The sequence below is a fragment of the Argopecten irradians genome, unplaced genomic scaffold (genome assembly GCF_041381155.1).
Source record: "Argopecten irradians isolate NY unplaced genomic scaffold, Ai_NY scaffold_0297, whole genome shotgun sequence".
In the NCBI taxonomy this organism is placed as follows: Eukaryota; Metazoa; Mollusca; class Bivalvia; order Pectinida; family Pectinidae; genus Argopecten; species Argopecten irradians.
Genome location: NW_027187764.1, coordinates 18,299 through 41,739, shown reverse-complemented (window position 1 = coordinate 41,739; position 23,441 = coordinate 18,299). Strand labels below are relative to the sequence as shown.

The window sequence follows — 23,441 nt, the reverse complement described above, 5'->3', positions numbered from 1 at the left end:
TCAAAGCATCGCATTCACGCCGATGGGATTTTTTTACTGTGGGTAAGAAATGGCGGCCGCAAACTGAAGCTGTCAGTGTGTAGGTTTAATTTTGAAGACTGTGTTTTTCTTATATTTTCATGTATGCGTTACCTTAGAAGTACTTCGCACTTCGGGCACGAAGGGCTGAGCCCTTATCAACCTATGACATCATGGCGGCTATTTTTTGATTTTTTACCCTACTTAATGTTTGCTTCTGGCACCTCTTTAGACATAGCCTTCTGACACATTATTTTTTATATTATTTTATCTTTTTTATATATATTTTATCAGTGATGTGGTGGCCGAATGGATAAGATGTCGTAGATATTAAGTCTTTCTTTAAATTAACACTAAAGACCTTTAAAAATACAGTTTTTCTTATTATCTGTCAAATCTGAACACTCAATTATTAACAAAATATTTTGTGAGTGTATTGGGGTCTGAATTAAATGTAATTTTGTGATAACTATTGGTTTTTTTTTACGTAATTAGTCCAAGTTTCATTTTTATTTAAGAGAGATTGTATATTCATTTATTACTATATAACCTATCAAGTATATATTTCTTTCAAGCTATATTCTGACTAATCTTTGCTGATATATTGATTACTTTGTTTCAATTTCAATGGCGTGATAGTGTGTGCATGTGAATATACTTACAAAGAATTTCCATGCAATATATGTGCAGTTTGTTTTTGAATGTTTTAAATGTATTTACATATTCGTACGTTTAAATTAATTCTTGAATAAAATTATTTTTGGAAAAAAAGATGTCTTGACACATTACCACAAGCCCCCACCTCTGGGATGCGGGTTCGAATCCCATGTGGGTTAGCTGCCAGGTACTGACTGCTGGTCGGTGGTTTTCCTCCGGGTACTCCGGCTTTCCTCCACCAACAAACCTGGCACGTCCTTACATGACCTTGGCTGTTTATAGGACGTTAAACTATTAAAACCAAATTATATTTCATTAAATACTGATGGACCGTAATAGAATCCATACGACAACTGCAGAAGTATAACAAGATAGAGAATATAAGATTAAAACACATAAAACAATAGTGAATAGTAGGTATATATTTTTTTTTAAATTACAAGACTTAGATCAAACACTGCGACTCCTTGTAATGTGCCAGATAGCAGACCGTATTACAAATAACACAATATAAACTAGTTAAACTTTAACACTGACAAGACGTTGGCCTAATTATGTATTGAGAGATAAAGATCGTTTTGGGACTATTATACGATTTGTGTATGGAGTCTCGGTCTATTGGTGATCAGTGGCACTGACGAACAACATTATAGTACACATTGCGCGTCTGTGTCGAAGAACAATAAGCGTTTTGAATACACACTATTTCATGTTATAACTAAACAGCATGACCAAGACAGTATATATGTTGTAATGGTGGTTGTGGGATATTTATGGTAGTATTTCGTACATCGTATATGTGCAAGATTCTTCAAAGGTATGTATATGATGAGAACAGTGTTTGTATTATTACATACTATCGATATTCGGATAACCATCATTGTTAACAGACATCAAAGACTAATTTCTACTCAAGACTGTTTTCTCCGTCATTGAGAATTATATTCAGAAAAGATTGCATATTTAAACAGCTTCATATGTTTGTAATTCATCTGAGCTGTTGAGGAACAAGTCTTAACGATTGTTATCGGCTTTAACCGCGATTTTACCGATATTATAGCTAGATATAGTCCCACACCCGTAAGGTTACTTTTATATATGTAGCATAGATTTTTAACAATATATTTTGACTGGCTTTACCGTCATTATTACGGTTCAGGTTGATGGAAAGCAAAGTAGTTTTAGTGCGGGATTGCTAGTACATTTTGTATGCAAGTCCTTTCACCTGCTACAAATTGCTTATATGTGCAACACTTTCAAATAATGAAATCATTAATTTTGAAAGGCACGAAAAAACCTAACAAGCGATATAAACAAATGTAGTTGGAAATGTTAAAATACCAAACTAGGTCACTGTGTCATATTCATATTTTGATGATGTTTTCACTGAATACCACAAGCCTGATATCCAAAAGGAATAACCGCAGAAATATAACGTTACCTCATATAAGAAAAAAAATAAATGGAATATTATTTTCACACCTTGAACATTGACCACTGATATTACCAATAAAATGGATGTTTTGAATAGCACATAATATTCGGCTGCCCTAGGAAATATAACGTTACTTACCTCAAATAAAAAAGTATGGATGGAAATCACATTTTCAACTATGACCTTTTAAATTACCATGAGTCAAAAACATGAATGTTTTGAATAGCACGTACTATTTGGCTGCCCTCAGATGTATTCATGCCAATTGATTTACTTGTGAGTGAGTGAACATGAAACTGCCCTAAGTAATACCCTCCTTAAAAACGAAGTTCAACTTTGTGAAACAATTTCCATATTCAAAAACCTCTATATAACCGCTATACAATCTATCATTAAAATATTTATCAGTTTAAAAGTAAGACCTTTTGGTTACAGGTCTTGGAAAAAAAGTGTTACTTTCCCGTAATTTTGCCCGATAATTAAGTAAGGGGAAGTTAAATCGACGGCTCATGTATATATATACACAAATTGTAATCAATTACCAAGTACTAGCTATTTTATTGTTATGGCACGGCCTCATGTTACACTTAAAGGCGTCTTGGGTATGTAGTACAGTAGATCTAGAGCCGGTCAGGTGTTATTTGATACAGTACTTAATGCGTGTAACGTTCCCTCGAAACGAGCGCGAAACGCAAAACGCAAACGAAATGTTAAACGAAAACGAACGAAAACGCCAACGAAAAACGAAAAACGCAAACGAAAAACGAAGAGCGTAAAACGAAAAACGCGTTTCGTCAAGCGCTAAACGAAAAACGAAAAACGCAAACGAAAAACGAAAAACGTAAACGAAGTGAAAGCGTGACCGGAAGGACAAATTCAATTATAAATGTCGATCGGGACTCCGGTAGCTTATAGTGATCCGGATTCTGAAAGCGATGTCTATAATTATTATTACGTTCGCAATTTTGATTTAGTACGAGTTATCATTATGAAAAATATATCTTGTCTTAGAAAATAATGTAATTGTTTTTTAATGTTATAAATATATAACCAATACGTATGTGATTACGTATATATATTCAAGCATTAATACATTTTTAACTTATAAAGGGAGATTTTAAAAATAATTATAAAACATGCATGTGTACAAATAGTCTTCAATCAATGCTATTTTCTATAAGTCTGCTCTGAATTCGTCACACATACTGTGTTATAGAAATTATCAGTTTCAGAAAAGAAAACACTTCAGAAGAATTTCTTGTTTTAGTGTAGGTATATATTGTGTACATGTACGTTTGACTACTGCAAGTATAAACCCTAGGTCTAGCGGTTAGGTTGTTATGTATTACATGTATACATATGACTCCAGAGGAGGTCCTCGTACCCGTTATATAGATATCAATGTGGATACTCACCTGTAGCATTTACCTGACCCAGTTGGGGGTCTTATATTTGCTTTATAATTCACGGACCAACACCCTACCCCACCCCATCCCCACTCCCCTCTTGATTTACCTGCTGTCATTTATACCATTTGTTATTTGGCAGCGGCATAACGCCTAGTCAAGTGCAGTCACCCACGAACAATAGCTCACTGATAGCCTCAGACGCGCACGGCCCCTCACATGTTTGTGTAGCTTATAGACTTCTATGTATAATACGTGACCCCGTGCATGTACATGTACCAAATCATACAACAAAAACAACAATATTGTGTTATTCTAGTAATTACAGAAAACCAGCTCTATGATGATTTTATTCCTCGTATGTTTTGTTACATCAGTATACCAATTAAAATACAACGATCAATCATATCAATGACGAATATGTGTAAATACAGAAATACACATGTACAGTTAAATGTATCAACTGTCAGTTCGTGTTGGACGATTATGTATATATAAACGTAAATTATGATTTATTATCTATTGACTTCGGTGCGTTCTTAATTTTACATAGAATATGTAAAAAAATATTCGTTTTAAATACTGTATTAAGCGATTGGTGATATATTATTAAATGTGTTATTTTATTATTAGAATACTGTGTATTACTAGAAAAAAATGTGATCCAATGCTAACAGTGATGAGTCGGATATAAGTTGTTATAATGTATGCACCAGTGATCAGTTATTATGACCAGCAGTACGGCGTCCTGTGGTGTGAGTTCACACCTGTCTGTAATCCTTCAGTCCACTTTAATTTTATCGAGCCCCGCGGGTGTTACAAATGTATATTGTACCTGTCCCCCTGTAGCACATACACCTGTATAGCTAGTACTATATAAGTCCTTGCAGAAAGGTATACAAATGATCCTTACTATCAAACAATGTGTGTACGTTATATGTACCAAATGTAGTTAATGTCTAGAACAAAAGGATTTTTTTTAAAATTTTATTTGTGTATATTTGCTACATTGTCTAGAACACGTAAATTTATCGGCCTACACCGTCAATTCACTCAACCTTTAGTTTAGCCAACACATGCGCAGTCAACTATTCCTAATCAAATATCAATGAACAACATCCGGTAAACGAATTGGAACGCAAACGCACGCAAACTTAAACGAACGAAAACCCAAACGAATCAAAACGCAAACGAACGCAAACGAAATCGAATCAAAACGCAAACGAACGAAAACGCGAAACGCAAACGAAAAACGCTCGACGAAACAAAACGCAAACGAAACTAAACGAAAGAAACGCAAACGAATCTAGAACGCGTTTGAGGGAATGTTAGACTGTACACCTTGAACAGCAAGTGTTCGACTGATTGCACGTTTGTGGTTCACGCGCTTTATATAGGGGTCGGTCGGTACTCGTTGTTGCATCTAAGCAGAGTTAAATCAAAATGGCGACGGTCCGTCGTTAGAAACGCATGATGTTTGTCTAAGAAACGATTTTTTTTTTAAATTTAAATGTATACTTTTTAGCTTGCTATGTCAGCTTTAAGAATCTTCTCTTCCTAAATTGTGAAGATAAAAATATCTAAGTCTGGATTATATCTAACAGAATCAACGTTTTATACAGAAACGGTTGACAAAGATTTTCTAAAATTGTGTGGTATGAAAAAATATGGGTTATCAGTATGCTTGATGGTTTGACTCGCTACAGCATTTCTTCCTTAAAATTACATATACTTTAACTACACTAAAACGTAAAACTTAAATACCAATAAGTGTATGCTAATATAACTGCTTATAACACGACAGGTTGGACGTTGCCATTCAGGTTTATTCCCCGTCAGATTCCCTCGTTTAATTGTCAAGACACCACTGCTTCGACGTAGTGTAATTGGTGCATGGTTAATTCTAGCATTGGTAAGATCAAATAGACTTTCTACATGCAAGGTCTTGGTTTTAAAGCAGTTCCTCAAACAAACCCTATATTACACCGTCCATGTTGAAGGATATTCTGTAACATATGTAATATATTGGATGATGGGAGACGGATGAAATTTGTTTGAGTCGATGTTGTATAGCGTCTCTAGTATATCTACTGTATATGAACTTACACAGGGGCTTGTTTTGTGTTAAATGAAGGCAGCGTGATTGATTTTCATGGCATAGGTACCAGTCAGGATTCGATTATTTGGACGTTATTTCTGAAAATTGGTTATACATGGTGGGATCGGTGAAGGTCTCGATGCTATATCAACCTTAATTAAAGTTGTATGGTCTATCACTTTCGCTCTTTTTGTCATAGTGAAAACTGTTTAAGTGTTATACACATTTTTCCCCGTCTGTCCGAGGTTTAAAACTTTCTACTTTTACCACTTTTTATAAAGTTGCAGCACTTGAAGTATTTTTAATTATAGAAGTAAAAAATCTTTTTAACGTGTACACGTCAAAAAAATAAACTCGAAAGATGCCGAATCATTCCGAACTCTTCCGAACATCGTCGCAACAATCTCGAAGTAACACGAGAGTTGTGAAACCAAATGTCAACAATTTTTCTTCATACACAAAACATGCGGTCGATCTCAGCAGACTGGATCTACAAAGAAAATAATGCTTGCACATTACAATATTTGATACACACAATATTGAATTACGGCAATGTGTGAATTAGATGTTTCAAATACTCGCTCTGTGGACATATACTAGCACGATTTGCTCATATTAGCCAGAAGGAAAACGTAAACAAACACATGTGCGCTTACGCTAGTTACCTGGATCACCACGTGCAGGACGTGTGAACATAAGTCACGTGGTACGATCGGAATGCCGACAAAAGCCGAAGGTACTGAATATGGCGCAGATTGAAGGCGCTGTATTCAAAACCAGGAATATATGATCCCTAGATTTCGGCGCTCTTATAGGCCAACATATTCTTTTGGGGAGCTTAATCAATAAGTTACATGTGCATGTTCAAATATCAAATGTTTAAGCAATGTATCGTTAGAGTGAAAATTACCAGAAATACAACTTTAAATCTAAAAAAGAAATCCTAAGTCTAATACAAAAGTAGAGAAATCAATTCAAATGTGAGAATAAGATTTCCCTGAAAGATAATGCATTGGAAATTTTTAAATGGAAAATGATTCATGATATTATTCCAACTAGAAAAAAATTGAAGAGATGGAGGATAGAAAATTCAGACTTGTGTCCATATTGTAATAAGATTGATGATAACTTACATTTTTTCATCGAGTGTATCCATGTCGAAAGATTCTGGAATACCCTTACAGTGAACATGCATGAATTAGGAAAAATTGGAAATATTATTAAGTTGAAATGTTTGGTAATTGAATACAAAGCTAGAAACAAACTTAAACAACCTAACTTTATTTTAGCATTAGCAGGTTACACAATATATAAATATTTTTTTATGTCAGTGAAAAAAAAGAGTGTAGATATTTACAATATGTTATGGTAAATCTAACCTTTTATACTTAATTCCTCAAAAACCCCAAGCTTAATTGTAAAAACAAATAAACAAATTTGTTAATCACCAATGTAAATTAAAACAAATAATGACAGAAAAATAGTTTATTTCTGTCCGCAGACACAGCATGCAAACTGACAATTTCCATCAATCACTTTATAATAAAAACCACAATGTATACCATCCCTCTTTGGACACTGAAAAGTAACAATAACAACAAATAAGCATACAATATATAGACATACATACACGTGTATGAATATATTCTTTTTGGTATAGGCCTACATTACAATTGTACATGTACTGCAGTAAACTGGTGTATAGGTGAACGCTATACAGGTACACTTGTATAAACTAAAGAACACAAAAAAAAAATCTCAATTAAAATTTGACATTAACTTTTATGTGATTATTTAGATGAATAATTAAGTTATTTATTTAATCATTTACGTAGTTTACATTGATTTTAATTTGCTATCTAAGAACTTACATGTAATGTGTAATTATTGCTTTATCAAGGAGATAATCAACTGGAAATTGTTTAAAGGATGAACTAACTTACATTTATAGTTTCGACCATGAGACCTGGAAGTCTGTTGCATCCGTTATATGTTATATTCATATTATAATGTCGGTACAGTATATTTTAGGCCGATTTCTGTTAGACTTTTAACTGACACTGAAACTGAAATGAGGTTTACACATTAAAAGATTACACGGCGGTGCAATGTACTTTCCATGTCTCTGTTATGGTATGGTTTCAGAAATAGCAATTTAATATGTAAAATTTTGTGAACATATCCAAAATAGCTGTGGTGTAAGAAGACTAAGCACGTGTGACTATTAAAACTCTGCTAATATCCACGTGTACTATTGGCCACATGTGGATGTAAACGCCCATGTGAAACGATACACTTCCGGTGAGTTTTTTTTAGCTCCCTTACATTTCAGGTTACACAATACCATTTATGAACGTACAGTGTAAGGTGTAATTTAAGGGTATGTGTGTTATTGAGAGTGTGAACGGCGAATAAGTATCCTCCTGTGAGAGACAGATATGTAATTTGTTGTTATGTTTATGATAAATAAATATTTATTTATAAAATAATGGTAGACCGGTTAACATGATAGACAGGATAAAAATAGTACACATGTACAGATTATGGTATATAGGTAAACATAATAGGTAGGTAAACATGGTAGACAGATACAGATCTTGGTATATAGATAAACTTGGTATACCGGTAAACATTATAGACAGGAAAACATGGCAGACAAGTAAAATGGTAGAAATATACATATTATGGTATATACTAGGTAAACATGGTACCAAGTAAACATGGTAGACAGATATAGATATTGGTATATAGGTAATATTAGTAGACCAGTAATAATGATAGACAGGTAAAAATGGAAGACAGAAAAAAAATTGCAGACATGTTAAGTTCATGGTATACAGGTAAACATGGTAGACAGGTACAGATCTCGGTATAAAGGTAAAACATGGTATACAGGTACAGATCTCGGTATAAAGGTAAACATGGTATACAGGTACAGACCTTAGTATAAAGGTAAACATGGTAGACAGGTACAGATCTCGGTATAAAGGTAAACATGGTATACAGGTACAGACCTTGGTATACAGGTAAACATGGTAGACAGGTACAGATCTTAGTATAAAGGTAAACATGGTAGACAGGTACAGATCTCGGTATAAAGGTAAACATGGTAGACAGGTACAGATCTTGGTATAAAGGTAAACATGGTAGACAGGTACAGATCTTTGTTTAAAGGTAAACATGGTAGACAGGTAAAAATCTTGGTATAAAGGTAAACATGGTAGACAGGTACAAATCTTGGTATAAAGGTAAACATGGTAGACAGGTACAGATCTTGGTATAAAGGTAAACATGGTAGACAGGTACAGATCTTAGTATAAAGGTAAACATGGTAGACAGGTACAGATCTTAGTATAAAGGTAAACATGGTAGACAGGTACAGATCTTGGTATAAAAGTAAACATGGTAGACAGGTACAGATCTCGGTATAAAGGTAAACATGGTAGACAGGTACAGACCTTGGTATACAGGTAAACATGGTAGGCATGTAAAAATGATAGACAGGTACAGATAATGGTGTCAAGGTAAACATGGTAGAAGGTAAATATGGTAAACAGATACAGATCTTGGTATACAGATAAACGTGGTCGACAGGTCAACATGTTATACAAGTTAAAATGGTTAACATGATAGACATATACAGGTTTAGGTTTAAAGGTAAACATGGTAGACAGGTAAATATCTTCGTATACAAGTAAAAATGGTAGACAGGTATACATGTTTAGGTATACAGGTAAACAAGGTAGACATGTACAGGTTTAGGTTTATAGGTAAAAATGGTATACAGGTAAACATGGTAGACAGTTACAGATCTTGGTAAACAGATAAATATGCTAGACAGGTACAGGTATAGGTATACAGGTTAATATGGCAGATAGTTACATGTAGCTCTTAATATATAATAAATTTGATGCCGTCCATTGTCCATACTCACTAGTACCTGGGAATATTATAGCGAGACATAGGAATCTGCAAGCTAACGCGGCAGTCGAATCCAGAGCAAAACAAATTAATTGTATCATTCTACTCTATGCAAATGACTACGGTCGTAGCAAATTAGTCGTTACAATTTGGTGCCCATGTAGGGAACCTAATTAACTAATTAATTAATTTGAATTTTTTATCGTTGACTTACTTACTCGTTTATTTAATTCGCGGTGTGACGTGTCCCTGTGGAATTTATACAGATGTACTGTTTACGTTTCGGTTGAGTGGTTACGCTTGTGGGTATAATTTCTCGGGTGTGAACTATTTATAGCTTGCACTGTGTTTCTCTATTATATTCTAGATTTATTCAGGTTAGCTTGATTAACGAAATTTGTGTAGGCGTTTCACATTAGTACTGGTGAGAGTATGGACAGAGTGGATTTGGCTAATGAAATCGAAGCTTTACAAGCCCGCATAAACACTTTAACTGCCGAGATAGGGGCTCATGGGGGACGTCGTGCAACAGGACATGGAGGAAGGATGGGCGGCAAGCAAGCATGTCAGTTTCTAGCTGTGAAATTAAAGGGGTCAGGTTAAGGGTATTTTCTGATTTGTCTCCATATGAAAGGCAGGGTCACGACGGCCCCTAAGGAGAGATTTGATCCAGATAGGGACACGGGAGTTTTTTGGGCACAGTTACGGGGTCGAACACGAAAGAAGGGCGAATCCCTTGTTGATTTAACCGGGCATATCCAATGGTTAACATGTAGGGCTTTTCCTGATGTCGATTCCTCCGCAAGGGATTGGAAGAAATACAACATTTCATTGATGCGTTAGACAATAGGGATATTCAAATACAATAAAGGCGGAATAAGCCAAGCACCCTTGGGGAAGCTGTTCGAATGGCTCTGGACGAAGAGAGCTTTGACAAATTAGAGGGCGTTGTCAAAACAGCAAATAAACCTATGGGTCGCCTTACCGAAAATAATCCGGGGGCAGAATTAGAGCAGTTGCTCCGTAAACATTGTATTGCTAAGCCGCAAGGAAATCCTCCTGTCCCCGTTCCCCATCTCTATCCGGTTCACGGCCAAATTTCTAGGGGTCCCCAATGTTTCAGATGTAGTGGGTGGGGACATGTACAAAGATATTGTCCTTTAAACTAAACAAGGCTAGGATGAGGGCCCCATCTTGGCCAAAGGACGCGGAGGCCCATCAAGGAGTTATGTTAATAACTGCAGGGGTTGGGAGACTTGATTCAAATATTACTGGTCCGCTAGGCGATGTACGGTTTTTGGTCGACACCGGCTCAGATATTACAACCATAGATATACAAACCATTGCGCGATTGTTTGACGGTAATGTGCCGGATTTAGAGTCCGTAGACCGTGCTTTCCTCACTGCGAACGGTGATAGACTAAATATAGCAGGCTGTTGTACTTTATTAATTACTATAGATGATGAGGCGTACCCTTACCCTGTTATTATAGCTGAGACCTCTGAGGAGGGATTTGCTAGGTGTGGACTTCCTGTCAAAATACAGGACAAATATTAATGCCTTTGATAGAACTGTAACTTTCGGTGCTTTACAGAAGGTTACTACGTCAGGTTCCCGACCCCGTGTGTGTAAGGTCACGGCGGTGCAGCTGCGGGGCAGAAAGCGCACATTACGGGATTATCAGCTCGATGTGACCCTGGGGTCACCGAGGGTATTGTGGAGCCCAGGTCTCTCTGTGTAACTGATACTGACTATATAGACTTCAGTACAATGTGATTCTCATAAAAAGGTCCCTATTCGGATAATGAATCCTGGGGATGAAGCTGTGGTCATTCAGAGGGGTTCTCTGGTAGGGTTGTGAACGTGTTACACCCGATAGCCTGTAGTGTGACTGGCGTGGATAAGTGGGGTAACTCTGGTCAAGATCCGTTATTGGAAACATTAATACAGGATACACAGACAGCCGTAGATGAGGATAAGCGGAAAATTGTAGCTAGCTTTCTTAGGGGAAACAGAGAGGTTTTCATAAAGGCCGATAAAAAGTTAGGTAGTTCTGATAGATATATCCATGACATAGATACCGGTGATGCACTTCCTGAATTATAGGGAACAACCAACTAAATAAAAAAAGACCTTCGAAATGGCCCCGTGTATACAAGGTTGAGCCCAGGATAGAATTTTAACCCGGCCGCTGATTGGCTGGCTAATTATGAATTTCAAAAGTAAAAATGTTTTCTGACAGGTAATTATTCCTAGATAACCATGATATGAATTTGGAAATTCATATTGAGATTTAGGTTCAAAATATCAATTTTGATAATGAATAGGTAAAAACATTAGAATTTCGTGATTTTTTAGTGCAAAATGCGCCTGATTTCAATAAAGCTACCCTGGTTGGAGTTTGAGCAGAAGGACCCAAACTTTTTTTTTCTATCTAGTGTTATATGAGAACCTAGACTTTAATTATAGAACACAATAGCTAACTTATATTCCTTTGTTTTAATAATACAGTATAATATAACAAAGTTTAACACTGTGGTCTATGTAAAAAAAAAATTTGCTCTCTATAAACAAAGAGCATATAGGCTTCCGATACATAAGCGTGAGGAGGTTGATAGGCAGGTTCGTGATATGATGTCAGAGGGGATCATAGAGCCGTCGGATAGCCCCTGGGCTTCGCCCATAGTGTTCGTTAAAAAAACGTGATGGGTCCATGCGATTTTGCATTGATTACTGAAAATTGAACTTGGTAACTCGGAAGGACGCGTACCCTCTACCGTGCATAGACGATAGTTTGGACGCATTGAACGGGTCGTCGTATTTCACAACCTTAGATTTAGCCTAAGGCTATTGGCAATTTGGGTTGGCGGAGCAGGCGAAAGAGAAAACGAAAACCGCGTTTACTACGTGTTCTGGGCTTTATCATTTTAATGTACTTCCCTTTGGCCTCTGTAACGCCCCCGCGTCCTTTCAGCGCTTGATGGAGAGGGGTCCTTACTGTGTTACATTGGAAGATATGTTTGGTTTACCTGGATGATATCATTGTGTACTCCAGTACTTTTGAGCAACATTTAGATAGGTTACAGCAGGTATTGGATTGTTTACATAAGGCAGGGTTACGCAGAAATGTAGACTATTTAGGACTGACGTAATGTACCTCGAGTTCCTGGTTTGTGCTTGGGGCTTAAAGTCTTACCCCGGGAAGGTCGATAAAGTTAGAAATTGGCCAGTGGGGGATAATTAAAAAATAATGACATGTTCTATCTCCTGTTTGGAATGGTCGCAGTATGTTGATGCATTTCCGTCCTCTGTAATTGTAAGAAGTTTTCAGATTGTTGTTTGTTTTTTTTTGCAGTAGGTTGTTAGTGGCTGCGGGTTGCATCCTGTCTAGGTGGTTGGGGGACACTGTGCAAACTTTGTTTTTATCTTCCTTGGCTTACCTTTCTCTTTTAAGTAAGCTGCGATGCGCTTCGTTGCTATATTTTCCGGAAATTATATTAACCGAGACTTTGGCGAGACTTTGCTGGGCACGAGATCTCGGGACTGCGCCGAGACTTTCAGTTTTCTACCGGGCCTTGAGAGATGAGGATGTAGTTTTGAATCCTATGTAATTTCTATATACCTGTCGCCCATCCTTTCCCTAATTTGCTGTTATCCTGTAGTATGGAAATGCATTAACATTACTTTGTGTGTATTCTTCGTTGTCATTCGATATTTTTGCTATATTTTTGAGTTTGAAATTACTTGTGAATTTGTGCAATATTGGACTTGGCATTTCTCGCTTTTAGACGGGTTTTGATAGTAATTAATAGTCTTCACTCTTATGTTGAGAGCCGTTGGTAGGCTGGAAAAGAGTGGGAGCCTCCTGTATTGAGTTTCGGGGTAGCCGTTAAGGAGATATTTTGTGAGTCTTCGCTGGAGAACGGTGTGAAATTGGAGGTTAAACTATCGATAATCGGCGCGGTGGGTAGCGCCACGTGCCCGGTCTTTCATTAATGGATAGGTGTTAATTATGATAGCGGAAATATGATAATATTAACATTAAAACTGTCAATTACACACTACTTCCCACTGAGCCACGCGGGTATTTTCTTGTTGTTGTTGACTTTACATCTGATAAACGGTAATAAACTGTAAAATGCATTTGATGTCGTCCATTGTCCATACTCACTAGTACCTGGGAATATTATAGCGAGACACAGGAATCTGCAAGCTAACGCGGCAGTCGAACCCAGAGCAAAACAATTTAATTGTATCATTCTACTCTATGCTAATGACTACGGTCGTAGCAAACAAGTCGTTACAGGTACATATCTTTGTATACCGGTTAACAAGGTAGACAGGTAAATGTGGTAGACAGGTAAACATGGTAGTCAAGTAAACTTGGTAGACAGATAAATATCTTTGTATACAGACGAAAATGGTATACAGGTACAAATCTTGGAATAAAGGTAAACACAGTTGAGAGGTACAGATTTGGTCTTGGTATATAGGTTTATATGGTAGACAGGTACAGATTTTGGTATACAGGTATACATGGTAGACAGGTAAACATGATAAACAGTTAAACATGGTAAACTTTGTTGACACGTAAGCAGCTAGGTGTACATATAAACATGGTAGACAGATACAATTCTTGGTATATACAATTAATCTTTGTAGGCCGGTAAACATGGTAGGCAGATTTTGGTTTATAAGTAAAATTGATAGATCGCTGCTGAGTTTGGTATACAGGTAAACATGGTAGACAGGTAAGCAGGTGGATGTATAGGTAAACATGTTAGATAGGTACATGTCTAGTTATACAGGTAAACATTGTAGACATGTACAGATCTTGGTCTACTTGGTAGACAGGTATATATCTTTGTATAAAGGTAAACATTGTAGACAGATACATATCCTTTTATACAGATAAACATGCTAGACAGGCACAGATCTTTTTAGAAACGTATACATGGTAGACAGATACATATCTTTGTATACAGGTAAATATGCTAGACAAGTACAGATCTTGGAATAAAGGTAAATATGGTAGACAGGTACAGATCTTGGCATACAGGTAAATATGGTAGACAGGTACAGATCTTAGTATAAAGGTAAACATGGTAGACAGGTACAGATCTTGGAATAAAGGTAAACATGGTAGACAGGTACAGATCTTGGAATAAAGGTAAACATGGTAGACAGGTACAGATCTTGGAATAAAGGTAAATATGGTAGACAGGTACAGATCTTGGCATACAGGTAAATATGGTAAGTGCGTAGGTAGACAATACATATCTTGGCATACAGGTAAATATGGTAGACAGGTACAGATCTTGGTATAAAAGTAAACATGGTAGACATGTACAGATCTTAGTATAAAAGTAAACATGGTAGACAGGTACAGATCTTGGTATAAAAGTAAACATGGTAGACATGTACAGATCTTAGTATAAAGGTAAACATGGTAGGCAGGTACAGATCTGTGTATATATGAGTTTTATTAATGATAATTGTCCTAATATTGAACTACAAATGCTTAATTTGTTCCTATTAATGTATGCTGAAGACACGGTCCTATTTGCCAATAGTCCAGAAGGTTTGCAATGCATGTTAAATTCATTATTAGATTATTCTAGACGCTGGAACCTGGAGGTTAATGTCGAAAAAAACGAAAATTATTGTTTTTAGAAACGGTGGTCACTTACGAAGTAATGAATCATGGAAATATGACAACATGAATGTAGAAATTGTTGACACGTTCAAATACTTAGGTATGCTTTGTAATTACAACGGCAAATTTACAAAAACACAGAAACATCTTGCAGAACAAGGTAAAAAGGCATTATTTGCATTAGCATCTTCCTTTAAAAATCATTGTTTGAATGTTGAAACATATTGTTCAGTTTTTGATTCACATGTAAGTAGTATTCTATGTTATGCAGCCGAAATCTGGGGACTACACAAAGCACCAGATATAGAAAGGGTACACTTGAATTTTTGTAAGAGAATTCTAAAAGTTAGAAAATCTACAAGTAATGATTTAGTATATTGTGAACTAGGTCGCTTACCTATGTATGTAGTTAAAAAATTAAGAGTGTTTAAATATTGGTTAAAGCTCAGAAATACGGATAACTTGATTGTGAAAACTTGTTTCGATGATCGCGTGAACGAACATGACGAGTGGATAATTAATATTAAGAATGAATTAGCATTATTAGGACTCGGTTATATGGTTGACACTTACATTCCTGACAACGTTGCTTTTCAAATAATAAAACAGAGACTAGTTGATAGCATGAGCAAAACATCTTAGCAAAAATATCTGCCTCACCGAAAGGTTCATTATACCAACACTTGATAAACAATCATTGTGTCCAATTTTATCTACGTAAATCTATTGAGGTAAAATACAAACATGTAATAATCAAATTTAGATTATCATGTCACAACTTAAATATTGAGGTTGGTAGACACCATAACATTTTACGTAGAAATAGAATATGTATTAAGTGTAACCTAAGAGATGTAGAAGACGAATTTCATTTTATTCTGATGTGTCCTTTTTATAATGATTTAAGGTTGAAATACATCAAAAAATACTATTATAAAAGACCATCTGTTTTTAAATTAATACAGCTCCTAAGTATTAATAATGTAAGAGAATTATCCAATCTAGGTAAATATCTATATTTAGCATGCAAAAGGAGGAATTGAAAGCCTTATTAATATATATTTAGATAACAAATGTAATATATAAGTGTCCTTGTTAATTATCTTTCATTTATTAGATTTGAGTTTGAAATCTGTCAACTGTCTCGCATTGAATTCATAATATATTATTTTACTACATGAATATTATTATTATTATTATGAACCTATGTAATATTCCAATATTCATTGATCACTCTCCTTATATGGATTGGTACGTTGCAATTGATAAATACATGTTGTTATTTTCACCTATAGGTCAAAAGGCCTACGGAATAAAATGAATGAATGAATGAAGTATATAGGAAAACATGGTAAACAGTTAAACATGTTAAACTTTGTTGACACGTAAGCAGCTAGGTGTACATACAAACATGGTAGACAGATACAATTCTTGGTATACAATTTATCTTGACAGGCCATTAAACATGGTAGACAGGTAGAGATTTTGTTTTTTTAAGTGAATTTAATAGACCTGTGATTTTTTGGTATACAGGTTATCATGGTAGACAGGTAAGCAGCTGGATGTATAGGTAAACATGTTAGATAGGTACAGATTTTGGAATACAGGTAAACGTGGTCGACAGGTAAACATGGCATACAAGTTAACATGAGAGACAAGTTCAAATTTTGGTACATAAGTAAACTTGGTGGACAGGTGCAGATCTGGATATACAGGTAATTATGATAGACACCTGAGCAGCTGGGTGCACAGGTACATTTTCATTGACAATAGACATACTCATTTCGTTCTTATAATTCTATTATCTAAAATCATATGTATTTTTATAGACATATATTACTTGAATGAATAATGGTATCAATTCAATTGTATTTTTATTGTAAAAGGGGTGACCGTTATATGTGTGGGAGATTCCTTAACGATTTGTCAGTGGCAGTTTACTCTTTTGCGAGACCATATTAAGAAAAACTCGAATGTTATCCTATGCTGAGAGGATACCGCGCCTTCAAGCAAGAACGATGTTTGGCAAAATTCGAAACCCGTAACTAAGACGGGTTTCATCCAAATGTCTCTAAAATTGGGATAGAATAGAGGTAAATGGCCTTTGAAGTTTTATAAAAAAATGCTTGTGTATTATTGACAACAAAAGTTAATATGATTTGCTTTGACCAACATACCATTTGCTTCTTCAATTGTCGTGGTATGTTTTTCGTTTTTCATTATGTAAGTCAAATAAGTAAACCAAGCTGAATACAGACTGGAGATAATCAGTAACATATTACCATAGGTTCCCTTTATGGACTAGCTTGCTTTCGGTTTTTATGACCGTTTTGTTGTTCGTTTAGTAGCTCTCAGGCAAATAATTAGAATACATAAATTCGGCCATGATATTCCATTTGTGTATAATGCCCGCGCTATCCCCTGTTTCGTCTTACACTGAAAAATTATCTTGTTTTTAGTAATTACTTTGTTTGACCAATTATATAACACTGGGTTTTAAATAGAAATTATAAAGGTTATTTATAAGTCTACTTCTATGTAGCATAATTATGACTTAAACGCCCATTCGTTACGGAAAGTGTTTTTAGGCTCACATAATTATGTATAACATAGATTACCTGTGGGGACTCACCCATATGACACAAACTGCCAAAAATTGTAAGTGGTTAGCTCGCCAAATAATTATCTGAAAATTATTTTCCTATATATAAAGCATATACGGCGTCGATAGTGACCGCCATGCCGGGAGTAAGTTCGGTTGTCGCAAAACGAAATATATGTATAACTTTATCTTTCCTGCATGTAATCTGAAATACTGATGAGAAATATAGTATGTTTATCAAATTAGATTGATTAAATTATGTGTTTTAGCACAAGACACACTGCAATTGTGTTGGTTAACGATGCATGCGCAAATTAAAAATTAGCCGAGCCAGCTACTTAAAATTCGGATGCGCACATTCATATGGAAGTATTTAAGGCTCACATAGTTACTTACTATAGTATTAGGTTTAGTCAGTTACTGACCTCTTATAAAGGCACAGAGAGTCAGTTAGATTTAAAGGAGCGAGGGCGCAGCCCTAGGCTACTATACTTCTAACTGACACTCTTTACATTTACAAGGTTTGATTTGATTTGATTAGTTTAATGTCCTATTAACAGCCAGGGTCATTTAAGGACGTGCCGAGTTTGTTGGGGAGGAAAGCTGGAGTACCCGGAGAAAAACCACCGACCAGCGGTCAGTACCTGGCAACTGTCCCACATGGGATTCGAACTCCCGACCCAGAGGTGGAGGGCATGTGGTAATATGTCGGTACATCTTTTTTTTTCAAGGATAAAAATAATTTTATTTTTCCCGTCAATAGGGCCCGGGGGTTGGGTCCCCCGAGGTTCCTCACAAAACAAACAAATAAAAATAATCATAAAAACATCTGCACTAATACTGTAAATTACAGGCAATACATAATCATAGGACTCACAACTTCGTAAATAGTTTTAAAAAATAATTTGAATATCACAGTCGTCTAGTACGATAATATCATTTGAAGAGATGAAATACTTTATGAAAAAAGCTCTTTTATGCGTACTTATAAAATAATGAAAAATATATCGAACAAAACGTTTGAACGTGAATTTGAAAAAATTGATAATATCCACATTTCCTTCATTGCACATGACAATATTCCTTCTTTTAAAAACACAAAATCTGGCAACACTTAAGGTAAAGTTAACTACATGATGATTTACATTCTTCCACTTCTCATAAAATCCAAGCAATATCAAACGATGCCAGTCTATACCATTTCTGTTTTCATCACTAGTACCAGAAAAAAACTTTTTGACAAAATCATTAAAAAACACATAAAATTCATTTAATTTGGGACAATCTAAAAACAAGTGCCATAACGTTTCCGATGCCTGTTTACAGACAGGACATACATCCGTATCCGAAATTCCACATCTAAATAATTTGTCGCGCGTGAATATAGAATTATGAGCAACCTTAAAATGCACTTCCGCTACTTCGACTGGATAATTTGGGGCATGGATTATACCAAATACGCGCTCGACCTGATCATCCGGAAACCTACTTCCCCAAAACTGTAGGGCAACAGGTGCAACGAATGTCCCACTCAACAGTACCGCATAAATATCACGTGTGGATCGTGGTGACACGCGCGCGCCGTCAGGCCTTTGTAGCGTAACAACGGGATCTACGGCACATGTTTTTTCATAACAGTAATTGAGAATACTTGTGAGGACTTTATCAGGAAAACTAAGGATTACCTTCACATACTCGGTGATTATATTCTTTCTTGGGATATCTGGATTATATTCATGGACTAATTCAACAATGGATTCTATTGGAAGTAAACTTGGAAGTACCTCGTAAGTAAAATCTTTCACATAGACAAGACCCGCTTGAATAAACACACTACTGTTCAGTTCTTTTCCACAAAATTGAAACAGCGGGTTAAAAAATACAGGCTGGCTATACATATAATCACTTTTCTCCTCAAATTTAAGAAAATTAAATATATGCACCCAAGCAAGCAACATTTCTTGATAAAAAATCGGTATATTATTTAACTGCGAACGCTTGAAATTGCAGTTAAAACAAGATAAACCTTACATCTTAACCACTCGGCCACTGCGGTCCCAAAAAAAAAGTCATGTCATGGCGATAAGTTGATTGTAGGATGAAGATTAACCTGTATGAATCCCTCCATTAGTTTATAATCACAGTCGAGAAAACGGCTGAATTGTTACGTTTGACTTTCTCCGCGTCATCAATTTTTAAACTTGGGTAGGGGAAGCAACTCGTATTAAAAAATCGCATATCACTTAATTTGAAATATGAAAAGGATTTACATTAATTTGCCACAAACATTAACAAGTAATATATAGTTTTACGGTAATCAAATTGTATATTTACTTGAAAAGAATGTGTACAAATTTTGAAGCAGCGGCCATAATGCATCATACAATGAAATTTACTGATCCCCTATAAAGTGTCACGTGACGGCTCTCCACCAATTATTTGGGCACATTTGTGTCCGAGGTGCGATAAAGTTACATTTGGGCCACCATATGAACATCTGCCAGAAATGTAAGTAGTATCCGCTAAATAATTATCTGAAAATTATTTTCCTATATAAAAATGTATGAGACTATACGGAAACGTAACTTCGTCTAGTCATAGCGTCGATAGTGACCACAGGGACCGGGAGTACCTTCGGTTGTCGTAGAACGTAATATATTTATAACTTTATCTTTGCTGCATGATAAGCAATATAGTATGTTTATCAAATGTGATTTATAGAGATATTTTTTGTTAGTTGCAAAAATACACGACAATCGTGTTGGTGGCGATGCGCGCACATTCACATTCAGCCGAACCAATTACCTTAAAATTTGGATGCGTATTAACCCTAATGCAATATCAAATATCTTGCTAGTGCAGAATTTAAACCAGTTATCGACCTGTTTTCTTGATTGAAAGATTTAGTAATCCTCAAAAATGCTTATTACCGACAGTAAATTAGTTTACATACAAATCTGCTTTCATCACAAAAAAAAAACACTTTTTTTTTCATAATGTGTTTCTGTTTAGCTTCCAGATTACAAATAGAAACACCTCATGGTCAAAATAGTTTTAGATAGGTTGTAAAGTGCCAAATGAAAAGTATCCGGACGCTATTCTTTAATCACTTAATTATGGTTTAATGTAAACATTGCCAGTTACTACTTTAAATATAATAATCATTGTCTTTGAATTTGCTGCGAATTTTTTATCAATGATTTCCTTTTCAATGAAAACAATGTTGTAAATTCCTAGCCAAAACAATTCTGTTTACAGTGAAAGATACTAAAACATAATTTCCGGACATAACCTTCTGTAGGATACCTGTATTAACAAAATTATCAAAAAAATACTGCCGACCCACCTGTCGTAATCCATTCCTTTATAATGATGGTAAAAAAGAGGTATATGACTTTTAAAGATTTATCAAAAATGTATATATAATAGCGATCAAAAGTTTTATTGTGGCCGATTAGGGCTACAATATGATATGCTATTGGCAACAAAGGTGCGATACAAGTTAAAGTGCAAACCGGCAAAATATAATAAATTGTTGGACCGTTATTGTCTTCCGTAACAAATAAACAAAAAGTTATATGTTGCTAGTAAATAAATATGGGACACAGAAAATACCACACACATTGATGACTGTTAATCTGAGGTAGATAAGCATTTGATAATTCGTTGAAACTAGTTGTTCTCAAATAAGGGTTAATTTTAATTTCTTTTATCGAGATGTGAATCATTTCGTGTACTGGATCATGAAACTGATTTTGACATCTAGCCACGGTCCCACTCTCAGACAAGAAAACGAGATTCCGTACCCATTCCAGTCTCAACTCAAGAAGTCCTTTCTGGATTCACACAAATTTGATATATTCGGAAAAAGTTCAAAGAGTGTCTTTACGAAAAGGTTTATTTCACTTGATGTGTTTAAAATGTGTAAAATATATCCTTGAATTTATAGATTGGGATTCTTTTAATTTCCTAATGATAATGACTATATGTAGTGTGTCTATAAATACACTATAGCATAGATGACCTTGTAAAAACAACCGTATACAACTACGTTAACATTTAAACAAAATACACAATTATCCAGCTTGTAGTACATTTAAACCAGGTCTAGACACACCACATCCACCCACACACTCCTATAAATGTATACTATGTGTAAAAGTATATACCTAATGTTCATGTAAAGTACAAATGTACACACAGTTAAAATGTACATAATATGGTGTACAGGTGTTCACAGTTCACAGCTTGATGTACAGGTATACACAGTACATAGTTTGGAGTACAGGTATACATGGTATACCGCTTTGTGTGCAGGTGTACACAGTACACAGCTTGGTGTACAAGTATACACAGTTCACAGCTTGGTGTACATGTATGTATGATGCACAGTTTGGTGAACTAGTATACATGGTACATAGCTTGGTATACATGTGTACACATTACACAGCTTGGTGTACATGTATGTATGATGCACAGTTTGGTGAACTAGTATACATGGTACACAGCTATGTGTACAGGTGTACACATTACACAGCTTGGTGTACATGTATGTATGATGCACACCTTGGTGAACTAGTATAGATGGTACATAGCTTGGCATACAGATAAACATATTAGACAGGTACACTTTACACAGGTAAACTCGAAAAAGGTGACTCGGAACTCGACACTTAACCATAATCACCCTCTTCATGATATGCAATGGTCACAGAGTACAATTACATCATGTATTGTGGAATTGGTGGTTAATAATCATCATCACGATGACTTCTTGAAAATGTTATGTCCGGTTTTGCTTCCCACACTGAATGTATTTTTAATTGCGTTTTCTTGTATCCTTGGTATTTTACTTATATTTGATATATTGTGTTCTTTTTTGTCTTTCTTTATATATTATTAAATATAATGTGTTTTTCAATGACTATACATATTGATCGAATTGATAATAAAAAAATATTTGTTTTTCTTTTAAAAGCTAAAGGAATATAGAGTCACAGATTTAAACGTCAGATGTGTGGGATTCCTAAACGATTTGACTGCGACAGCTAATCTTTTTTCAGGACTATGGTAGGGAAAGTTTAGACTTTCTTTGATAAATTTAATTACAGGCATGTATTGAATGCAAATCAATGGTATAGAATATATTAATGCTTTAGTATGCTTTCTGAAATAAATGAATTCAAAAATTTTAAAAACATGTAATGCATTTTCCTCTCATAAACAATTTTTAATTTGCACTGGAATTGAAAGGGTAATAAATGTAGGAAACAAAACAGATAATCTGCAGAGCAACATCGTGCATAATCACTGCTACTAATATCAATGAATTCTATTTATATAGATATTGTTTATTTGTAGGGTAACTGTTTGCGACGCTGGGAGGTAAGTTATTTCATGTTTGAAGTTGAGATTATTATCATAATTTATTTCTTTAATTTATTTTTTTGATCAAAAAGGAAAAAAAGGATTCCATCAAATAAACAATTATTTTCATATATTTAATATTGGGATTGTAACGCAGTCTTTTATAGCAAACTTAAACTTTCATTAAATAGCAGTAATTGTATAACTTATTTACTTAATTAGTTTGTTTGTAACCTGATGATCAAATTTAAACCATGGCCGTAATTTGAAACCATTTACT

General features: G+C 35.2%; 1 long non-coding RNA gene across 1 annotated transcript; it reads left to right on the top strand.

Moving 5' to 3' along the window:
- Positions 1 to 1,317: 1,317 nt before the first annotated feature.
- LOC138312377 (uncharacterized) lies at positions 1,318 to 23,179 on the top strand. The gene is made up of 3 exons (XR_011206936.1): positions 1,318 to 1,492; positions 22,773 to 22,864; positions 23,156 to 23,179. It is a non-coding gene; the product is annotated as an uncharacterized lncRNA (long non-coding RNA).
- The last annotated feature ends 262 nt before the right edge of the window (positions 23,180 to 23,441 follow it).